The sequence below is a fragment of the Artibeus jamaicensis genome, unplaced genomic scaffold (genome assembly GCF_021234435.1).
Source record: "Artibeus jamaicensis isolate MK-2021 breed Jamaican fruit bat unplaced genomic scaffold, CSHL_Jam_final contig_525, whole genome shotgun sequence".
Classification (NCBI taxonomy): Eukaryota; Metazoa; Chordata; class Mammalia; order Chiroptera; family Phyllostomidae; genus Artibeus; species Artibeus jamaicensis.
Window position 1 is genome coordinate 11,665,086 of NW_026521874.1, and position 22,233 is coordinate 11,687,318.

At 45.7% G+C, this 22,233-nt stretch overlaps 1 protein-coding gene across 1 annotated transcript in view; it reads right to left on the bottom strand.

The window, feature by feature from the left end:
• The window catches only part of MYO1H (myosin IH), a 65,081-nt gene extending 44,924 nt beyond the window's left edge, over window positions 1–20,157 (bottom strand). Inside the window, exons 1-2 of the mRNA XM_037156181.2 lie at window positions 19,593–20,157; window positions 10,880–10,978 (exon numbers count right to left, since the gene is read on the bottom strand). The gene's annotated coding sequence lies outside the window, so the exon portion shown is untranslated. The remainder of the gene's footprint in view (window positions 1–10,879; window positions 10,979–19,592) is intronic.
• Between the last annotated feature and the right edge of the window lie 2,076 nt (window positions 20,158–22,233).

Genomic DNA, 22,233 nt, shown 5'->3' on the forward strand with positions numbered 1-22,233 from the left:
CCCTTTCCAGACCCGTGGCTGCTTCCCCATTCACCAGACACGAGCCAAAACTGAACTGTGAGAACAGCAGGTAGCAGTTTCCCCTGCAGAACTTGACCAGTGCTTGCTCCACAAACAGACAGACAGACAGACAGACAGCCAGGCATGTCTGGCTCTCCAGGAAAGCTTTTTTCGAGGTACCAGCCCCAGTTCTGGGACAGTGCTTGGGGGGCAGCTGCAATTTAAACCAAAGGTACCTCAGGCAAGCAAGCGTGGCCTGATTGCTTTGACTTACGGGGTCTCGGCTGTGGAAGTGACAGGGATCGAACTTGAACTACGAGAGCGTGATCACATTGCAAGTTTTTTAACTGTCTCATTTGTCCAACGCTGACAGCTCAGCCCTCGCACGGAGGGACCCTCTTTCCACTTGACGGCGAGACTGCTGGGGTTTTATTTTCCGACTGCAGCCTCTTAATCACGGCTGTGTTGAGTGTAATTATGAATATCAACTGACAGAATGAAGCTGCTAAACGACCTCAGGGATTAGATGGTCTCCTAATGAGACTCAGAGCGGTTCACGGTGCCTTAAACGCCCTGTGGGAGTTGCATGTGGAGGAAAAAAAATGTACAGTTACACGGCTGTACTTTTCAGTGTAAGTAGGGACTAGAAACTATTAAACGCAAGGCCTAAGCAGCCCTCGCTGCTTCCCAACAACGAATACGTTACATAAATAAACGTTAGGAAAAAAAGATCTTACTCCCCTCATACATATTTTTTAAACATTTTAAAAAAGATTTTAAGCCCTGGCTGGTGTAGCTCAGTGGATTGAGCACGGGCCTGCGAACCAGACAATTGCGGTTTGATTCCCAGTCAGGGCACATGCCTGGGTTGCAGGCCAGTTCCCTGCAGGCCAATTCCCAGCGGGGGGGCACACAAAAGGCAACCATACATTGATGTTTCTCTCCCTCTCTCCTTCCCTTTCCCTCTAAAGATAAATAAATAAAATCTATTTTAAAAAAATATTTTATTTATTCTTAGGAGAAGGGAAGGAGAAAGGACAGAAGCATCAGTGTGTGCTTGCCTCTTATGCGCCCCCTACTAGGAACTGGCCTGTAGCCCAGGCCTGTGCCGTGACTGGGAATCAAACCTTCAACCCTTTGGTTCGCAGGCCGGCTCTCAAGCCGCTGAGCCACACCAGGCAGGGCTCCCTCATACATATTTTTAAAAACTGCAATATAATCAACCCTGTAACATTATATCCATTCCAGGTGCACAGCACAATGACTCCATTTTTGTATATTTTGTGAGATGATCTCCACAATAAGTCTAGTTAACAACTCTCACCATTATCATTACAAATTTCTTTTTCTTGTGGTGAGAACTTTTAAGATTTACTCTCTTCCCAACTTTTGAATATACAGGACAGTATTCTTAACTATAGTCACCAAGCTGTCCATGACAGCCCCGGAATTTATTCATTTTATCACTCTAATTTTGTACCTTTGAATCCCCTTCATTCCATTTGCCCAGCCTCTACCCTGCCCCATCGCCTCCTCTGGCAACTGCCGATCAACCTGTCCTCTATTTACGAGCTCGGTTATAATGATCATTTTTAGGTTCCTATATAAGTAAGATCATAAAGGTTTTGTCTTTCTCCATGCCTATAGCTCTTTAAAATAGTATTGCTTCTTTTTTTGACTGATTATAAAAGGATTGGCCCTGGAAGGGTGGCTCTCTTGGTTGGAGCATCATCTTATACACCAAAAGGTTGTGGGTTCAATCCCCGGGCAGGGCATATGCTTAAATTGCGGGTTCAATCCCTGGTTGGGGTGTGTATGGAAGGCAACCAATCAATATTTCTCTTTCACATCAATGTCTTTTTTTTTTCCCTCCCCTGCCACTTCCTCTCTTTCTAGAATCAATAAACATATCCTTGGGTGAAGATTAAAAAAAATAAGCAGCCATACCAAAATCAATTGCAAAATTAAAAATGAAGGTCTTGGAAATGAGATCCAAGAGGCAGCTTATCTAACCTAATTATTCCCTGAAGCCACCCTATATAGGACTTAAAAGTCACTTCGCCTACATTTGGTGAAACTGCCTTCTCACCAAATGTGAGAATCAGTCTATTAGAGGCTTAATGAGCTTAATTAACCAGCACTTAAGATGCTCAGGGTAAAAATAATTACCCTCAACTATGGCAGTTGTTCGTGAATCTACACATGCAAGAAACTGGCGTGGGACCACACACCTGTCACAGCGACATCACGTGTCCTGGCACAACTATTGTACCATGGCTACGCAAGACGTAACCTTTGAAGGTCACTGGGTGAAGGGTCGTGGGGCCTCTCCATGCTATTTTTGCAGCTCTTTGAATCTACACTTATTTTAAAATAAAGCATTTTAAATTACCGACTGCATTTTGATTCTTTGATGTGTTCTAAAGTCACAAAAACAAATGAAAGTCATGAAAATAGGTTTGAGCCATGGCAGAGGACTTATTTGGAACCTGGCAGGAGCCACCCTCTGGAACACTGGACATGGATACACATCAGGAGTTTCTTCCTCGTTATCTCAGAGGGGAACTTCCTGATTCGGGCCAAGACCCTGCCATCTGACTCACTTGCAGAAGACGGGCAAATGCTCGATGATCCGCATAAAGTGAGCTTTTGAATGAACCGCCCATGAACTGTCTCTGCCAACATGTGGGTGATGCCCAATCCAGTGGCAGGAAGCACTCAGTTCGCATCAGCATCACCATTTGTGCAGCTTTCATTCTTCATTTTGCTTCACTCCTCAAACCCAGCTCCCTCTGAAGGTCATTTCCAAATGGCTCCATCTCTGATATTTCTGAATAGGGTTCCTTTTTTCAAAATATACTTTATTGATTATGCTACTACAGTTGTCCCATTTGCCCCCCTTCATTCCCCTCCACCCTACCCACTCCCTCCCACCATTCCCCCCCTTTAGTTCATGTCCATGTGTCGTAAGTTCTTTAGCTTCTACATTTCCCATACTATTCTTGCCCTCCCTCTATTTTCTACCTACCATCTATGCTACTTATTTTCTGTACCTTCTCCCCCCTTCTCCTTCTCCCACTCCCCTGTTGCTAACCCTCCAAGTGATCTCCATTTCTGAGGTTCTGTTTCTGTTCTAGTTGTTTGCTTAGATTGTTTCTGTTTTTGTTTTAGGTGTGGTTGTTAGTAACTGTGAGTTGGCTGTCATTTTACTATACATGTTTTTTATCTTTTTCTTAGATAAGTCTCTTTAACATTTCATAAAATAAGGGCTTGGTGATGATGAACTTCTTGAATTTGATCTTATCTGAGAAGCATTTTATCTGCCCTTCCATTCTAAATGAAAGCTTTGTTGGATAGAGCAATCTTGGTTGTAGGTCTTTGGATTTCATGACTTGGAATACTTCTTTCCAGCCCCTTCTTGCCTGTAAGGTCTCTTTTGAGAAATCAGCTGACAGTCTGATGGGCACTCCTTTGCAGGTGACTGTCCCCTTAGCTCTTGCTGCTTCTAGGATTCTCTCCTTCATTTTAATCTTGGCTAATGTAATTATGATGTGCCTTGGTGTGTTCCTCCTTGGGTCCATCTTCTTTGGGATTCTGAGCTTCCTGGACTTTCTGGAAGTCTATTTCCTTTGCCAGATTGGGGAAGTTCTCCTTTATTATTTGTTCAAATAAGTTTTCCACTCGTTGCTCTTCCTCTTCCCCTTCTGGTGCCCCTATAATTCAGATGTTGGAACATTTAAAGATGTCCTGGAGGTTCCTAAACCTCTCCTCATTTTTTTGAATTTGTGTTTCTTCGTTATTTTCTGTTTGGTTGTTTCTTTCTTTCTTCTGGTCCACTCCACTGATTTGAGTCCCAGTTTCCTTCCCATCACTACTGGTCCCAGTGCATTTTCCTTCATTTTACTTGGTGTAGCCTTCATTTTTTCATCTAATTTGCGACCAAATTCAACCAATTCTGTGAGCATCCTGACCACCAGTGCTTTGACCTGTGCATCTGATAGGTTGGCTATCTCTTCATTGCTTAGTTGTATTTGCTGTGGAGCTTTGATCTGTTCTTCCATTTGGGCCATTTTTTTTTTTTTTGTCTTATCCCACCTGTGGGGGCGGAGCCTTGGGTGTTCACCAGGGCAGGGGAACCCAGTCACTGGGTTGTGACGCTATATGTAGGGGTGGGGTCAGAGAGGGAACAATGGTGCTTGCTCAGCTCTCTCTCAGATCTCAGTCCCCTCTGCCACTTCCCACAAGCAAATTGGGCCCTTCTGGTGCTGGTTCCTGGGTGGGTGGGCTTGCGTACATTCTAGGACCCTGTGGGTCTCTCCAACAAACTCTCCTGTGAGTCTGGGAGTCTCCCCCGTGCCTCAATCCCCACAGGTGCTTTCAATTGGTCTTTTGAAGCTTAATTTCCCAGTGCTAAGACCCTGGATTTCTCGGGCTGTTTCACTCCCCAATTTCACTTGGTTTATCTGCATCAAAATGTGAGACCACCTGGTCAGCCAGCCACCTTGCATGCTGTGCCCCCCCACAATCCACCGCCTCGCTGGGTCTGCCCGTTGCCGCCCTGTGCCTAGGGTCTGCCAGCTGCCGCCTGCGCACCCAGGGTCCGCCCACTGCCGTCTTGCATGCCCAGAGTGCCTTGGGTGCCTGGTGCCACTGCTTTTTCTGCCTCGACCCCTCTCCACCTGGCTGCCCAACTCTGCCTCCCATACTGGTCTGGATGAACGTGTCTATTTTATCTCCTTCGTTGTCCGACTTCCATACAGTTCAATTTTCTGTCAGTTCTGCTTGTCATTTTGTTTCTAAATTGCTGTTGTCCTTATTTTGGTTGTGCAAGAAGGTACAGTGTGTCTACCTACGCCTTCGTCTTGGCTGAAAGTCTAAACAGAGGTTTTAAAAAAGCTTTTTATTTTGAAATAATTGTACGCTCACAAGAAGCTGGAAAAATAGTCCAGGGAGGCCCCAGGTACCCTTCAGTCAGCTTCTCCCCAAAGTAACGCAACTCGTGGTCCAGGAGATGGACACTGGGACAACCTCCAGACTTGATTCTGCTCTCACTGGTTTACACACTTGTGTGTGTGTGTCCATGTAATTTTAGCACATGTACAGACTCACGTGACCGCCGTGGCAATCGAGCCGAGATGCAGAACCGTCCCACCGCCCCTAAGGATGCTCCCTTTTCTAGCCTCACCAACCCCCTCTAACTCCTGGGACCTGCTCTCTAGCTCTGTAATCATAGGGAGTCATACAGAATATAACCTTCGGAGGTTGCCTTTCGTCACGAACACAGTGCCCTTGACATTCTTCCTTCCACGTAGCTAGGTATATCTATAGTTTGTTCTTTTACATTCTAGAGTTCCATTCAAATAATATCTTACCAAGGGAGTCTGGGAATAAATTCACAACTTAAGGAAGAACAGCTCCCTTCATTTTTAAAAAAGTATAATAACATACAGATAAGGCTGCGTGCACACTTCCACATAAATTACATGTTGCCATGACGACAGAAAACGCCACGTGAGACCTTGCCAGAGGCCAGGCCTACCTGTTGCATTTCTTCTGCGAGACAGGGGCCACAGGACTACTTCCTCTCTGCCAACCAACCGAGTCACTTCTCCCAGTGAAGCACGCTTCCCGGAGTCACTGTTTGGGGATGTAACGCAGGAATGGCAAGTACAACCTGGACCTCTGGGTGTTGCAGTGCATTCGGTCAAGGGCAAGGCCACTGGCAGGTGCCCGTTGCCAAGGTGCTATAGAAATGGATAATTGCCTCCCTGGATCGATGACACGCCGTAGCTAGAGTTTCTCTGCGGTGCAGGCGGTTCCTGCGGCCGACTGCACTGTTCTGACACCAACGTGCATAAATGCTTCGGGCCCTCTCGGCTGTCCAGAGCAGGAGAGAGAGCCCTTCAGCTAATGTCTTCTCAATAGACAACCCACGAGATGGTTATACAAAACATACAAGTAAATCAACAGGACAAGTTCCCCCATCGCTATGCCTTTAAGTAGCTCCTGGAAAAGGACAAGAGCTGTGACACTCAGACTCTGTCTTCCGTCGCCCCCGAGAATTCTGTCATTGTCTACAAGCCTGTGAATATACCTCTAGGTCGGCTTCCTAAGGTCTGATCTTTACCAGGGCCAATTCCAAGGTGCAACATCAAAAAGTAAACACGCTCTAGCTGGGATTTTGTTTTTAAAGGCAATTTACAAATAGTCTTAATCTAAGGGCAAAAATTATCTACCGTTTTCCTCACCATTAGGTTACCATCTATTATTTAAGGTTCTGCCTGCGCCACCAAGCACCGTAGCCACGGGCCACATGGAGCTGTTTTGATGAAGGACAATTAGGTAAAACTTACAATTCAGTCCCCAGCCTCCCTAGCCACATGTCAAGCACCCGATAGTCACACGTGTCCTGCAGCTACTGCACTGGGCATTGAGAAGACAGAGCAGAATCACAGAAAGCTGACTCGAAATGAACTGTGCACACCCCACTCTTTGGTTCTGAAAGGTCACACTGCCCCCAGCCAATCAAAGGGGGGAGCGTCTAAAGATCGCCTAAAGTAAAATTGTCACCAAATTCAGAATCCCATCCACGAACCCCGGTCTCTGTCTGTGCCTCCCGGTGGCTCAGTTATCAGGGTCACTCAGAGGCTCCAGGGAGAAGAGAAGGTGTCCGAGAGAGGCCACCTCCGAGTCACATTACCTTGGATGCCATCACACACACGGAGGGCGAGTGTGCTGCTAATAATGATTCCACCTGAGCCCTTTAAAAGCTGCTTCTCACTGGCTTCTGCTCCCGCGATGGCGGGCACTCAGCAGCAAGGTGTGAGGCGATTCTAGCCCGCTGGGCGGGACAGCATTAAAAATTCATCCCGGGAGGCAGTGACTGCATCCTATGGCCTCCCACCTGCGGGCACCCGGGGCTGCTTGGGAGCGATAAGAACTGGAAACCGGACCTCCCTGGAGATAACGTTACAGCCACTGCTGATCTTTGATTAGTCACACTCACCACCAGTCGCCATCTATTTAAAGCCGGGACCCGCCGTCCCTCCTTCGGCCACGCACAGAAAGGAGAGACTGTCTTCACCCCTCAGCCCAGATCCGGCTCCAGCAACTTCCTCTCGGGAATCATCTTTTGGGCCCGTTTGGAAAACTTCCTCAAACTCCAAGAAAGCAAATCGACTGGCAACTCCAAGGTTCACAATATAAAGACTCTGGCTTTCCCAGGTTTCCTTCATTTTCACTTCATTATTGTTCATTGTCAGGTGCAAAAATAGCACATGTGTTCTTGGTCATTAAAAAATTACGTGTCCTGGCTGGGTAGCTCAGTTGGTTAGAATTTCATCCCCGAGGTTGTGGGTTCAATCCCTGGTCAGGGCACATGTAAGAGGCAACCAACGAAGGCATCAGTAAGTGGAACAACAAATCGATGATTCTGTCTCTCTGTCTCTCCCTCCCTCCCTTTCTCCTTCCTCTCTTTCTAAAATCAGTAAGTTAAAACAAAACACAACTTGAAGTCTATTGGAGGCAATGCAACAGCAGGAGGCCCAGAGCTGGCCCCTTCCAGAACAGGAACCAATTCATACTTGTCAGTTTGATTCTTTCTCTCCCCAGCCCCTTAGCCACCCACCCCTCCCTGTATAAGCCACAGGCCCCCAGCGTGGGCCTGCTTCTGTGCTGAGGTCATGGTTAAGAACCCATTGGCTGGTTAGTATCCCAACTGTGCCCGCTGTTGGCTGCAGGGGGATGGGCAAGTGGCTGACTTCTTTCCCCTGAAAATTTACAGACAGCATGATGTGTTAATGAACAAACCACTCTTTTACAGAAAAACATACAAGATTTCGAAAGCCTCCTATACACATACACATACACAATACAACATAAACCCTATTGTCCCCCCCATTCTCTCTGCCCCCCAATACACAATGAACCAAGTTGGCAGGAGGGTTTATGAGGTCAAAGGCGCAGGCCTAAACACCCGATAAGAAGGCAAGCTGCCTTCTTCAAGAGGGGTCAGGAGGCACACTGAGCTTATTTTGGGACCAGAGACACGCCCTGCACACGCCGAAGGGCAACGGTGCCCACGTTCCACAGCTAAGGCCTGCACTCTAACACGCCTCTGCTCTTCCTCACCGGGCAGCCCCAGGGCAGAGGGGGCCGCAGGCACGTCGCTCTTCTCAATGAAATGGTGGGGAAGGAGGTCACAGCTGCTCAGGGGCAACGTGGGAAGATCTGTGACAAGTCCCCATGCTGCAGGTGGTGAATCTGTCATCGAAAGACAGCACTGATTCCAACGTATTGACTAGAAACAACAGCAAAAAAATATCTTGGAAGAAATCGTGAGCCAACTACAAACAGTGATAAAGTGGGGGCGGGGCAGGCAGGAAATGCCTACTGGAATGTGTGCATGCCACAGAACTACACTACATAGGAAAGCATTAAGAGCAAAGGAAACAGCCCTGGCTGGTGTGGCTCAGTGGATTAAGTGCCGGCCTGCAAACCGAAGGGTTGCCAGTTCAATTCCCAGTCAGGGCCCATACCTGGGTTGCGGGCCAGGTCCCTAGTAGGGGGGCACATGAAAGGCAATCACACATTGATGCTTGTCCCCCTGCCTTCTCCTCTGTCTAAAAATAAATAAAGCCTTAAAAAAAAAAAAGAACAAATGATCCCCAGGTTTAATGCAGGAGCTACATTATAAAAATGAGTGCAACCCCCCCAAATTTGAAAACATTTATTCATAAAGATATATATACTGTACCCCTATGTAGCCAAGACATGGAAACAACCTAAGTGCAAAGAACATGTGATACCTATATAATGGAATATTACTTAGCCGTAAAAAAGGTGAAATACTGTCATTTGTAGCAGCATGGATGATCTTGAGAATATCAAGCTAAATGTAATAATTCAGATGGAAAAGGACAAGAACCGTGTGATTTCACTCATATGTGAGATATAAAACCAAAAGCAACAACACACATGAACGAACAAAACAAACAAACAAACAAATATGCTCGCAAACATGGACAACTGAATGGTGGTTCCCAGAGAAAAGAGCGTTAGCAGGGAGGGTGAAGAGGGCGCAGGGGGTCAAGGATGTGGTGACAGGAGACTAGACTCCGGGGGGTGGGTACACAGTGCAGTGTACAGATGATGTACACAGACTTGCACACTTGAAACTTAGACACCCTCATCAACCGACGTCGCCCCACTAAACTGAACTTTAAAACACTGAGTGACGCTGAGTGCGGGAGGGAGACATCTTTGCCTGGGAGCTGAAGAAACGGACCCCCGACCTGTGGATCCTTTCACGTTCCAGGGAACACCTGCCCTGGTCCTTTCTCTCTTTTCTGAAAAGTCTAAAGAGTATCTCTGAGGGGGCCAAGCAAGTAAGGGCAGCTCCCAGAATCCTCCTTCCAGGAAGCTCTGCGTTGCTGACAAGCTCTTGGCTCTGAGTGGGCCTGGGCTTTGCATCTCAACACAGGTCCTCGGAGGAGACCCCGCCCCACGCGGGCACACTCTCCCAAAGGATGTGATCCATGCTGGATCTCAGAATTCTCAGCTGGAGTGGAAACAGCCTTGAAAAGCCTCGCAAGGCATCCGGGGTCATCAAAGGAGGAACTGCCTTCCCTTATGAAATCCTGCACGACCCAAAATCCTAAAAACCAATAGCAGAGATGGACGCTCTAGTGCATTTCCCAAAGTGGATTTTCTACTGGGGAAAGCAGGAAACAACTAGCTGATGATTTGGCAACAGCAGGCTGACGATAAAGAAACACAAAAGCATATGATATGTGAAGGATTATCTACTTTAGAGTAAATTAGAATACAGAGCAAACATGAGTCCCTTTAAATAAGAAAAATTTATCCATGGCCAAACGCCATGGCCAAAACCACATTTAAATGATTCCGAAGTGAGCAATCTGTCAAATTAGGTCCAGGGTTATAATAGTCATTCATTTGGAAAGACAAGCATACAAGTACTGCTCACATGCTAAAAAGCGCCCTTGACATAAACACGGACAGTCCCAAATCAATGATTATTTGTGCTTTCATAACCCAAGACTATAACCCATAAAGCTCGGTGAAACACCAGCAGAGACTGCAGTGGGATTTCCTGGAAATGCTACCACGCGATTTCACTTTGAACTTGCAAGCAAATATCCAGGCATGATCTGCATGCAACTGGGTGGTGTTTTGTTCTAGAACGATGGGCCCCAATTAAAAATAATGAGGCCTGTCTCCAGCCGCCAGACCCAATTAGAGATAATGAGGACTGATAGCTCCTGAAATAGATTCATTTTTCTCTGATGGACGCGTTGGGACAGGGGTCCTGGAAGGGTCATCAAGACAGGCCTGGCAACAGAGCCCGGGTCACTCAGGCTTAAGATACCCTTAGGAGTCCAGTTATTAAATAAGGAAGTAGGGTAACCCCGCCCGAGGTCCACCCAGCAGCCGCTTACACCATTCAGATACACGCTCTTGGACAAACGGGGTGTTGATGACTGTTAAACACTTTTTAATAATGGCCGTAACCATTAAACGGTTGTTTAACAAGATACTGAGAAGAGGTGTGGCTGACTTCGTGCATGTGTGTGTACACACGCTTTTTATTTGCAATGACTTTAGACTTACAGGAAAGTTGCCGAGACAGCACAGGGAGATCCCACACCCCTTTCCGCCAGTTTCCTTTGTGTGTCTTACATAACCTGGCACATTTGTCTCAACTAAGAAATGAACGCGACTGTCAACTAAACTCATTAGCCTGGAAATGGGAGCGGGACCGAGATTGCGGGATGGAATTGAAGTGGGGGGACAGGGACGTGGCAGGAAGCAATGCAGAGACATGCAATGTGACCGGAACAAGGGTGGACCCGCTCACCTGGACAGGTACGGACAGGTACGGGCAGGCCGGCAGGTTGCGCCCCAGGAGTCTGATTAGCCTCTTCAGGTGCAGAACGTAGAACGGTGATCACCGGAACTGGGCGGAAGAGGGCACGGAGTTTCAGGTGGGAGAGATAAGAAGGTTCTGGAAATGGGTGGTGGGGAGGCTATCCCAACAAGGTGGGCTTAATTCTACACACCGCATGTTTAAACGTGGTTAAGACAGCAAATTTTGTGTCTTGCATATTTTACCAGCATAAAAAATGAACTCATCCACACACAAAAAATCTCTATTTGTCTTCTTTTGAAACTTTAAATGTTTAAGGTCTGGTTGGGTAGCTCGGTTGGTTAGAGCACCGTCCTGCTACGCCAAGGCTGTGGGTTTGACCCCAGGTCAGGGCACATACAAGAATCAACCAATGAACGCATAGGTAAGCAGAACAACACATTCATCTCTCTCTCCCTTCCTCTCTCTGAAAGCCATGCTTTAAAAATAATAAAATAATAAATTAAAAAATTTAACAATGATATATCAGAAAAAGAAAGTAAAAACCCCATTTACAATTGCATCAAAAGAATAAAATAGCCCTGGCTGGCGTAACTCAGTGGATTGAGTGCGGGCCTGCGAACCAAAGGATCTCGGTTCAGTTCCCAGTCAGGGCACATGCCTGGGCTGCAGGCCAGTTCCCAGAAGGGGATGCACATGAGGCAACCACACACTGATATTTCTCTCCCTCTCTCCTTCCCTTCCCCTCTAAAGATAAATAAATAAAATATTTTAAAAAATTAAAAGGTCAATTCTTAAAAAAAAATCATTAATAAATCAAAACAAGGAGGTGAAAAATCTGTACCCTGAAAAACATGGCATTGATGAGGGAAATTGAAGATACAAAGAAGTGGAAAGCTATTCCATACCCATGGATTGGAAGAATTAATATTGTTAAAATGTCCATACTACCTAAAGCAATCTAGATATTCAAAGCAACACTTATCAAAATTCCAAAGGCATTTTTCACAGACATATAAAAAACAATCATAAAATGTGTATGGACCCACAAAAGACCTCGAATAGCCAAACAAATACCAAGAAAGAAAAACAGAGCAGGAGGGCTCACACGTCCTGACTTCTAACTACATGACAAAGCCATGGTAATCAAATCAGGATGGTATTGGTGTAAAAACAGACACATGCATCACTGGGACAGAACAGAGAGCCCAGAGACAAACTCATGCGTACAGTAATTTACAACGAAGGAGCCCAATAATATGACAAAGGAGACAAGAATATATAACAGGGAAGGATAAAGGACAGTCTCTTCAATGAATGGAGCTGGGGAAACTAGACAGCCACACGCAAAAAAAGAAAGAAAAAAGAAACTGGACCATTATCTTAACCATAGACAAAAATCAACTCAAAATAGATAAAGACTTGAACATCAGATGTGAAACCTTAAAACTCCTGGGTGGGGGCAGGGAAGGAAGAGGATAAGCTCCTTGACATGGGTCTTAGCAATGAATTTTTTGGGGGGGATTTGACACCAAAAAAAAAAGTCACAAGTGCAGAAATAAACAAGTTGGAATATATATATGTCCCAACACCTGAGGGACAAGGCAGAAATAAGGACCAGTCACAAGCCACCTCTAGAATAATCCTGAGAGGTTTACACACATCCCCTCAGGACAGGTCTGTGACGTCCTTCTCAGGCGGTACCTAATTGGTCCAACAGAGAGAACACGATCATTATCACGCAGCTGGCCCGTCACTGCCACAAGTCCCTGGGCTTGGGAAAAGCAAAACCAGGGTGGGGCGCATGCACCTGAAGTGAGAGTTTCTTCAGTCAGACAGACAGGCCGCTGTGCTTTTGTGAGTCCAAAACAAAACAGTGAGTGGAAAAGGAATATTCGGGATCGACGGTTCACTGAAAGATCACTTTGCTTTTGAGAGACATGCCCTAAAAAGCCAAGATAAGTGTGTGAAACTCCTTGAAACAGCCCAGCCTTGCGGTTCTATCTTGAGACAACTTCTTCTCACCTTTACGTCTAAAATCAAGGCATTGATTCAGGGGGAGATATTTGGATGTTCATAGAAGTTGCACATATATCGAAATCACCATCGAAATGGCTATCCTTTGATTTAAAGTTGCAGCGGACGATTATTTAAAAATATAAAGAGAAATAAAGTCTTATTTGCTTCATACAGAGTCCCAGGCACACGCTCGCTGCGACATGGTCTAAATTCGAGGCAGTGTGTACGAATGTGCGGTTTGCGTTCTCAAGTCGAGCACGCCGTGCGTGGAGTTTTCTGTCTGTGGCTTCTAGGAATGACAGTTTCAAAATCAGGGGTGTTGTACTTTTCATTTCAGGTGCAATTTAACTTCTAATTCGCAGAGTCCTCTCCATCCTCCAGGCCAGCGACTAACTTTATTCCTGGTGATTAAAGTCACTGGTTTTGATACACAGATACTGGTTTTGGTAAGTAGGTCTCTTTGCTGGGCACATCGGCCCCACTACCTGCGCCACCGTGACACTGTTCTTGGAAACGAATTCTCGTGGAATTTTGGAAGGTTAAGCTAAGTGCACTGAGAGAACACTACTGCGTATCCCTGTGGTAGGTTTCAAAGCACACAGATCTCACGTAGGGCAGGTGATGAAACGCAGGCATTCTTAGAGCCCAGAGCATCCCAAACAAGTCAGGCGCTAGGACCTCCACTGTATTCTCCAGCTGAAGTTGGGGAGGTCTTTTTGTCCCGTCCGTTACACCCAGGCATGTAATCAGGGATTGCTCCTATTGTGAGTCCCAGATCCACCATCTGTACGCTCCAAAAGGCTGGCTGATTGTTAATACCCTGTCCCTATGGGATTAATCTGCAATTTCACACTGAATGATTTTTAAGTATAATTTGTTACAATAATACAACATTACCATTTCTAAAACAAACAGCCAGGTTCGTTACCTCGCAAAGGGGAAGTGTCCAGGGAATGTTGCACTGAAATACGTTTGTGTTACTGTTTTATAGGAAAAAAAAAGAAAAAACAGTCTAGAACTTCGGAAGGGGTCTTAGGAAGCAAACAAGTTGCTTTTTGTTACTGGGGAACAGGATCTCAAAATGCAACAGTGATAAAACAGTTCTCTGAGCAGTGTTTTGAAAGCCCTTCCCATTGGTTGGTTGGTTAGTTAGTTAGCTGGGGTTTGCAGGATAAAGCAGCTTGCAGTGAAAAAAATCTCAGTGCATATTCTTTGTTGGCCAAAGAACTGTTCAAGGCCTTTTTGTGGACAAATGAGGGGCCCCCAAACCAGTCTATGCTGGCTTGAAGCAAAGAATTTATGCCTTATCATAAGGCATTCCTCATTTTCCTGTGTTACACAAAAATTAACATCCACGGCTGAAAGTCTCTTTTTAAAAGAAAGAGTTTATTAGGCACGAAAAGTTCAGGTCCAAGGAGATGAAGCCTGAACCACCAGCAACAATGGTCAGGTAAAAAAAAAAATGACTCTGTCTTCCTGGAATTGTTGAGAATGTTTATACATCTCCCAGGTAGGGGTGGGGGCGGGCGGGCGGGGATGTAAGCCATTTGGAAAGAATTTACATTAGCTATAGACAAAGGGGCTGAGAGAAGGAGCAGTGGGGCCAGGTCCAGGATAGGCACACAGTCAGCAGAGAAGGTGTCCACCCCTGTGAATTCGCTGTGGGCAGCAGATTAGAAAATTCATGTGCAAATAAGAAGCGGAGGCTCCTGGGGTGGGAGTGGCGAAGGCTTCTGGGCTTCCAGAGCGCCTGGCTGTTCTCTCTTTCGGAATCACGGAAATAGCCACCTGGAAGTTAATCCCAAATTCCAACAGATTTACAGGAATGTGAGTGGTCTTTTGTCAGAGCTGGTTTACAGCTATTAACAGGCTAACTGTTCTGTCTCTTTCACTCTCCAACCATTGGAATTTAAAAAAATTTTTTTCATTGATTTGAGAGAGACAGAGTGACAGAGACGTCAATGGATTTGTTGTTCCACTTATTTATGCATTGATTATTTGATTCTTGTATGTGCCCTGACCAGGGATAGAACCCACAAACTTGGGGTGTAGGACAACAATCTAAGCAACCAAGCTACCCGCCCAAGGCCAGCCACTGGGATTTAGAGCACCTCAGAAACTCTTGGCCCACGTCTTAGTTTGTGACGCAGAAGATATCACTATCATGAGAAGTTTCAACTGTATGAATTTCAAAACATAGCATCCAAAATAGTATTTTTACTTGAAATCTACTCCAACCATGACAAAGGATACCAAACGCTAAGACAATTTCATCTACTTCACTAAAAATGAAGCCTCACTATTGGATTAAAACAAATACAGCAATTTTATTTGCCCAACCTTTTTATGGGGGGTTCGAATGCACCCTTCTATGGATCAAATGCTTGAGATGCTGGATCCAGTTACCTAAGAGTTTTAAAGTGGGGGTCTGCACAAGCCCCTTTGTTCAGCTCCATTTTTACACTTATAATCTACCCCAGGAACTAAATGTGTGACTTCTGTAAGGCCGGTGTGGGAAGCATAAACTCCTCAGAATAGAGCGGCATCCTTAACAGAGGGACCTACCTCGCCCCAAGCCACGTATCACAAGCCTTAAGTGTCCCGCCTGTGTGAAACCGCTCAGAGCAGAAAAGCAGCGGGGAGGGGCCCGCTCCACACCACTCTCCCCCACCCCACCCCGGACACCACCCGGTAGAAAGAGCCGGAGCAGCGTTGGAGCGGTCTCCTCCCCCTCCAGGGGGCACCGCCTTGCCAGCCTCTGAGCATGGGAAGGAGAACTGGGCGGCGGGATGTGCAAAGCACTTAGCACCCTGTTGGGCAGAGTAAACTGTCCGGAAGGATGGTTATTATTTTTATCTGCTACTGATGATCTTTCTGAGGTTTCCATAGCAACAAAGGCATTCAAAACTTGACTTCTGTCTTCACTGTCATAGGAAGAACACAGTGTTCAATGGAACACGTGTTCAAGGACAAACTTGTGGAGCCCAAGGCACTGGGATTGAGTGATAAGGAGTGGGGGGCCCACGCAAACAGAGGGGCACAGGCCGACCCTCCAATGGAGCAGCTGCGTTCGGCACCAGCAGACGGCTGCCTCATGGGATGGCAGGCCTGGGGTCGGCAACTTTTCACGTTTTGGGGAAAAAAAGGTGGAAATCCAAGCTCGAAGGATTTTAAAATGCTGGTTTCTAATTCAAGGCGTTTGTTTGTTTAAGCCCTTGAGCCAAACAAAGCTAGTCTGTGGCTGTGTGTGGCCTGCAGACTCCTGGTTCAGGATTCCTGGTAGAAACCAGCAGTAAAAAGGCCCTGGCTGGGTAGCTCAGTTCATTAGAGCATCATCTAGCTACGCCAACACTGCAGGTTCAATCCCTCATCAGAGCACATACAAGAAGCTACCAATGAAGGCATCCATAAGTGGAACAGACCAATATCTCTTTCTGTCATCAATTAAAAAAGAAAAAGAAACCAGTAGAAAAAGACATACAAGGAAAGCAGAATATGGAATAGGTTGATAATCACTGTTCTGCTTAATAATGCAGACTCAGATTAGACACAGAATTATACATTGTGCCCCCGGCATGGAGCTAGAGGCCGAACAACAGGCTCTGCATAAAGCCGGCCCTGCTCTTTTTTGCAGGTGAAGGGTCTTGCCTTCAACTTGTAAAACATGCAACATCTATGAAGCAGGAAAAGGCAAAGCACAGGGGTGCCCGTACACGCAGTAGCCAGATTAAATCAATCACCGGATTCAGGTACGAGACTGATTGCTGAATGGCATTTCCTGGTGGATAAAGGAAAGTAAAGGTTTAGATTAAGAGACTGTGGGTTGGGGCAGAAGGTAAGGACCCTGAATACTGATTACACCTAAAACACCATTGTTTTAGGGGAGCATAAGCTGACTTCTCCCTGGATGCCAGGAAAAGGCCAGCTCAAACCCACCCAAGGACGAGAGAGCTGTTTGGTAAACCCAGATTCTACTGGTTTGAAAGGTTGAGACAGCTTCCCAAAGTAACTGGATCGATTCCTTGTTTTCTCCAGGAGAATCTACTTCCAAAACAGCAAGAAGAGCCTTTAGAAATACAAAATCACCTGAAACACAGCCCGTGGTGGTGCTACCCCCGTGCCTCACACGGCCCTGAAAGATGCGTGTTGTTATTCCTTTTCTAGGGATGAGAAAACAGGTGAGGGGAGCAACTCGCCCAAAACTCCTTGGCCGAGGAGAGGAAAGGGAGGGATGGTGCTAAGGCTTGAACCCTGGCTGGTTCCTCAAAAAATTAAAGCTAGAGCTATCTGATGGCCCAACAATTCCATTTCTGGGTTTATATCCTAAGCAATCCATAGAACTAACTCAAAAAGATAATATTACCCTATGTTCACTGCAGCATTATTTACAACAGCCAAGATATAGAAGCTACCTAAGTGTCCATCAGTAGATGAATGGATAAAGGTGTGATATATTTTTTATATAAATACATATATAACATATGCATATACTCATATGTAAATAAACATGGACATTTATTAATACACATATATAAATAAATATTACTTGGCCATAAAAAATAATGAAATCTTACCATTTATGGCTGCAAAGATGGACCTAGAGGGTATAATGCTAAGTCAGAGAAAGATAGTATATGATTTCACTCATGTGTGGAATCTAAAGAACAAAATTAATGCACAAGCAAAACAAACAGATTCATAGATGCAGAGAACAGACTGACTGATGGTTGTCAGAGGGGAGGGAGCTGGGGGGATGGGTGAGAAAGGTGAAGGGGTTAGAAGTACAAAATGCTGGTTACAAAATAGTCATGGGGACGTCAAATCCAGCACAGGGAATACAGTCAGCAAATCCAGCACAGGGAATACAGTCAGCAATATTGTAACAGCTATGTATGGTGCCTGGTTACTAGAATTATTGGGAGCGGGGGTAGAGTCACTTCGTAAATTATATAAACGTCTAATCACTGTTTTTACACCTGAAACTAATATGAAATATTGACTTCAAAGTGTAATTAAAATGTGAAATTTTTAAAAAGAGAATTTGCTATTTATATACATGGGCTTGACATGGAAGTTCAAGGATGAGAAGCAGAGGACGGGGAACCCCCACACTGGGTGGGCCTCAGAGGTGGAATCCATCTGGCCTCTGGTTTGTCAATCTCCCTGCACCGGTCGGTGCCCATTCTCTGCCACGTCAAGGGCACTTTCTGCCATCCAAGGAGACGAGGGGCCGCTCTAAAGGTTAGAAAGGCGTTCCTTATATTGACTAGAATCAGCCCTGGAATCTACAACATGGTGGTCTTAATTCTGTCTTGTGGAGTCACAGACCAAAATAAGCCTCTGGTTTTTATTCTTCTTATACTGAAGAAAAACTCTCAAAAGAAAAAAATCCTTTTCATAAAGAAATACTGGGACATACTGCCAAAACTGACAATGAAATTGAGGTCATTATAAATGGACAGAGAAAGACAATTTGGAAAAAAAAACCAAAATCTCCTGCAACTTGCTTGGCGCACGTTCATGGGCCACACTCTTTAACAGGTTTAATTTCATGAGCCCACTAACCACCATTCAGAGGACAAGACAGCATTGAACTGGGTGTGGGTGGAGGCTGTAGGCATCAAGAATCACAGACATGGCAGTGTTCCCTTCTGGGGAATATCCGAGGGTTTAGCATCCTTTTATTAAATAAAATGTAGGGCAATTATAAGTGGCAGTCCCTCTACAAACGCACTCCCAAAGAGAACCCTAATACACTCATCAGTCATGCTAACGTGCAAAGCAGATCAGCGACCAGTACCCTTTCATGTTCCCCCACAGGAAAAAAAACCGACTCCGCGCCCCCGCCTCCAAAGCTGAGTCTGACACCACACGGTGGCTCATTCCAGTGCTCTGACCCTTGCATGTCATGAAACCAGAATCAGAAATTACTTTTAGGGGTGGCCGGAACCTCGGAGAGTGGATACTGGGTAAGTTTGCCATCAAGAACTTTCTTAAAAGAAAATGCCACTTGGCTGGTTTTTAGCACTTGACAAAGCAAAAACAAAAAAAATTTTTAAGTCTCTTAATCTCCAGAGGATCTACTGTAAGCCAGACACAGCCCCGGGGCGGGGGGGGGAGGGCGGCAGGCTGTGGTGTTCTAGTCTAACCATTCATGAAAAAGCACTGTGCTGTTTCTGCTTCAGAGCCATGGCCTTCGGTTCACTGTTCCGGCCAGTGGTCAGAGAGGAAGAAAAGGAGCTGTTTGTTTATTGCTACAAATCATATATTCCTGACCACACTCCCCCTTCCCTCCTCATTACCAGAATACCAGAATAGTAAGCAAAGCGCAAGTCAGGAACTTAGGGAAAAGAATTGGTTCTGGCCTCTGATAAAATCGAGCTTCTTAATCAAACAAAACCTACTTGAAACTCTTGCTGAGTTAGTATACTAGTTTTTCATCTGACCATAGACACACTGGGCCCACACAATGCACACGAGATCCTCCCGCTTATGACTGAGTTGCTTTAAGCTCATCCTCAGCATCACAAACAAATGTTTCCTGCCAAACCACGGGCAGCCTAGCTCTGAGCAGACCAGACAGATAACCCACTCAGCAATCCGAACTTCAGAAACACAGGCCCAGATTAGAGCATTTTCTACTGCATCAAATCTCAGAGTAAGACAGAAAAAGCCATACACTTACCGCTTTTGCTTCCTTTGGCAGAGGTCTCATGACCCGGGTTTCTATCAGCCTTGTGGAAATCTCGAGAGCAGGCAAGCAGCTGCTTCTCCCAAATCAGGACCAATCCGAACCTCTCCCTTGCTAGAAGCAAATGCTAAGGTGCTATTTAGCTAAGGAAACAGGCGGGCTTCACCTTCTTTAATTTAAAAAAGAAATAAAGGTATTGGCCATCTTTAGCTCAGTAAGGAGATCACCTGGTACGGGTGCCCCCAGGCTCGTTAAATAACCATGGATCTCAGTGATGCATCTGCGATCTTGCTTCCCAGCAATTGTCGTCAGTTTGGCTCAGATAAACTCATAAAAAAAATCCCCTCTAGGTTGGGATGTTTCTTTTGTTGAAAACCAGGAGGTAGAAGTTGCAGGATTTCTGGAAGGTGATATATTGTTGCATCTTGTGCCTTTCTATTGGTTCCTCTCACAGCGATTGCTGTTTTTCTAATCGTGGATTAGTTCACTTTACACGCCAGTTCCTACCAGGAAACAGTGTTATTTGCCAAACAACATGCAGGGGTTTGTATGTTCTTACTTTGCCATGTTTTTGCTCAAGTCTCTTACTTGAGATGATTGATTGCTTTGATCAATCTACCTTTGAAAAGGAGTTCGTGTGGACTTCCGCCAAGATGGAGGCATAGGTGGATGTGCCGGGCCTTCTCACACAACCAAGTTTAGAGACAACTAGATATTAGCAACAGAAAACACAGGCAGAACACGGAAAATTGAACTTTTCGGAAGTCCGTTAACAACAAATTCTTCAGCCTGACCGGTAAGGGGCGAAACCAGCGGCTGGTGAAGCGGGGTTGCACAGGAAAACTCGGTCAGACGGACTCAGGTGCGGAATCCAGACGCGCGGGGTCCAGGTGCAGGGTTGGACCTAGTGAGCCACCGAGCAAGCAACCAGGCGAGCGACTGTGGGGGAGACAGCAGAGGAGCGGGGCTGCATGTTGACTGTGGTCGCGCATTTGTGCGCGGGTGGACAGGCGAGGGAGTGGGCGACTGGACCGGGACCCAGTGGGTCCCCGCAGCAAGCGGCAGGGAGAGCGCCGCCATTTCCCTGCTCTGACCCTACCTCCACATGCAGCGTCATAACCCAGTGACTCTGAGTGGCCTGGCCCAGGTGAACCACCAAAGCCTCTGCTCCTCACCCAGTTGTGAGAAACAGCGGAGGGGGTTGCCATTTCCCCGCTCTGACCACGCCCCCACATACAGCGTCACAACCCAGCGACCTGGGAGTCCAAGGCGCCGCTTCTCACACTTAAAGGGCGCGAACAGAACAAAAATGGCTCAAGAAGATCTCAAAAGCCCCAGAACCTATATATCTAAGCAATGAAGGAATAGCAAAACTCTCAGACGCACAGTTTAAAACACTGGTGATCAGGATCCTCACAGAACTGGTTGATTATAGCCACAAATTAGACAAATATATGAAGGCGAAACTAATTGAAATGAATGGAATTGCACAGGAAACCAATAGCAATGAGAAGGAAACTGGGACTCAAATCAATGGAGTGGACCAGAAGAAAGCAAATAATGGCCAAACAGAAAAGAGTCAAGAAGCAAGAATTCAAAGAAATGAGGAGAGTCTTAGGAACCTCCAGGACATCTTTAAATGCTCCAGCATCCGAATTATAGGGGTACCAGAAGGGGGAAAAGCACAGCCACCAGTGGAAAACTTATTTGAACAAATAATAAAGGAGAATTTCCCCAATCTGGCAAAGGAAATAGACTTCCAGGAAATCCAGGAAGCTCAGAGAGTCCCAAAGAACTTGGACCCAAGAAGGAACACACCAAGGCACATGATCATTACATTAGCCAAAATTAAAATGAAGGAGAGAATCCTAGAAGCAGCAAGAGCTAAGGGGACAGTCACCTACAAAGGAGTCCCCATCAGACTGTCAGCGGATTTCTCAAAAGAGACCTTACAGGCAAGAAGGGGCTGGAAAGAGGTATTCCCAGTCATGAAATCCAAAGACCTACAACCAAGATTGCTCTATCCAGCAAAGCTTTCATTTAGAATGGAAGGACAGATAAAGTGCTTCTCAGATAAGATCAAATTCAAGGAGTTCATCATCACCAAGCCCTTATTATATGAAATGTTAAAGGGACTTATCTAAGAAAAAGAAGTTAAAGAAACATGAACAGTGAAAGGACAGCAAACTCACAGTTATTAACAACCACACCTAAAACAAAAGCAACCTAAGAGGACAGCTAGATCAGGAGTGGAAACATAGAAATGAAGATCTCAAGGAGGGGTAGCAACAGGGGAGTGGGAGAAGGAGAAGGGGGCAGAAGGTATAGAAAATAAGTAGCATAGACAGTAGATAGAAAATAGATGGGGGGGCAAGAATAGCATGGGAAATATAGAATCTAAAGGACTTGAGACACATGGTCATAAACTAAAGGGGGGGTAATGGTGGGGATGGGGGGGTAGGGTGGAGGGGAGTGAAAGGGGGAATAGAACAACTGTAACAGCATAATCAATAAAAAATTTTTTTAAAAAGAAAAAAATATATAAAAGGTACTATGCAGCAAGAGACTTATGAATGTAACACTATTGAAATTATTTACTAAGTACTAATTCTAGACCTACTCTTACTAAAAGCTC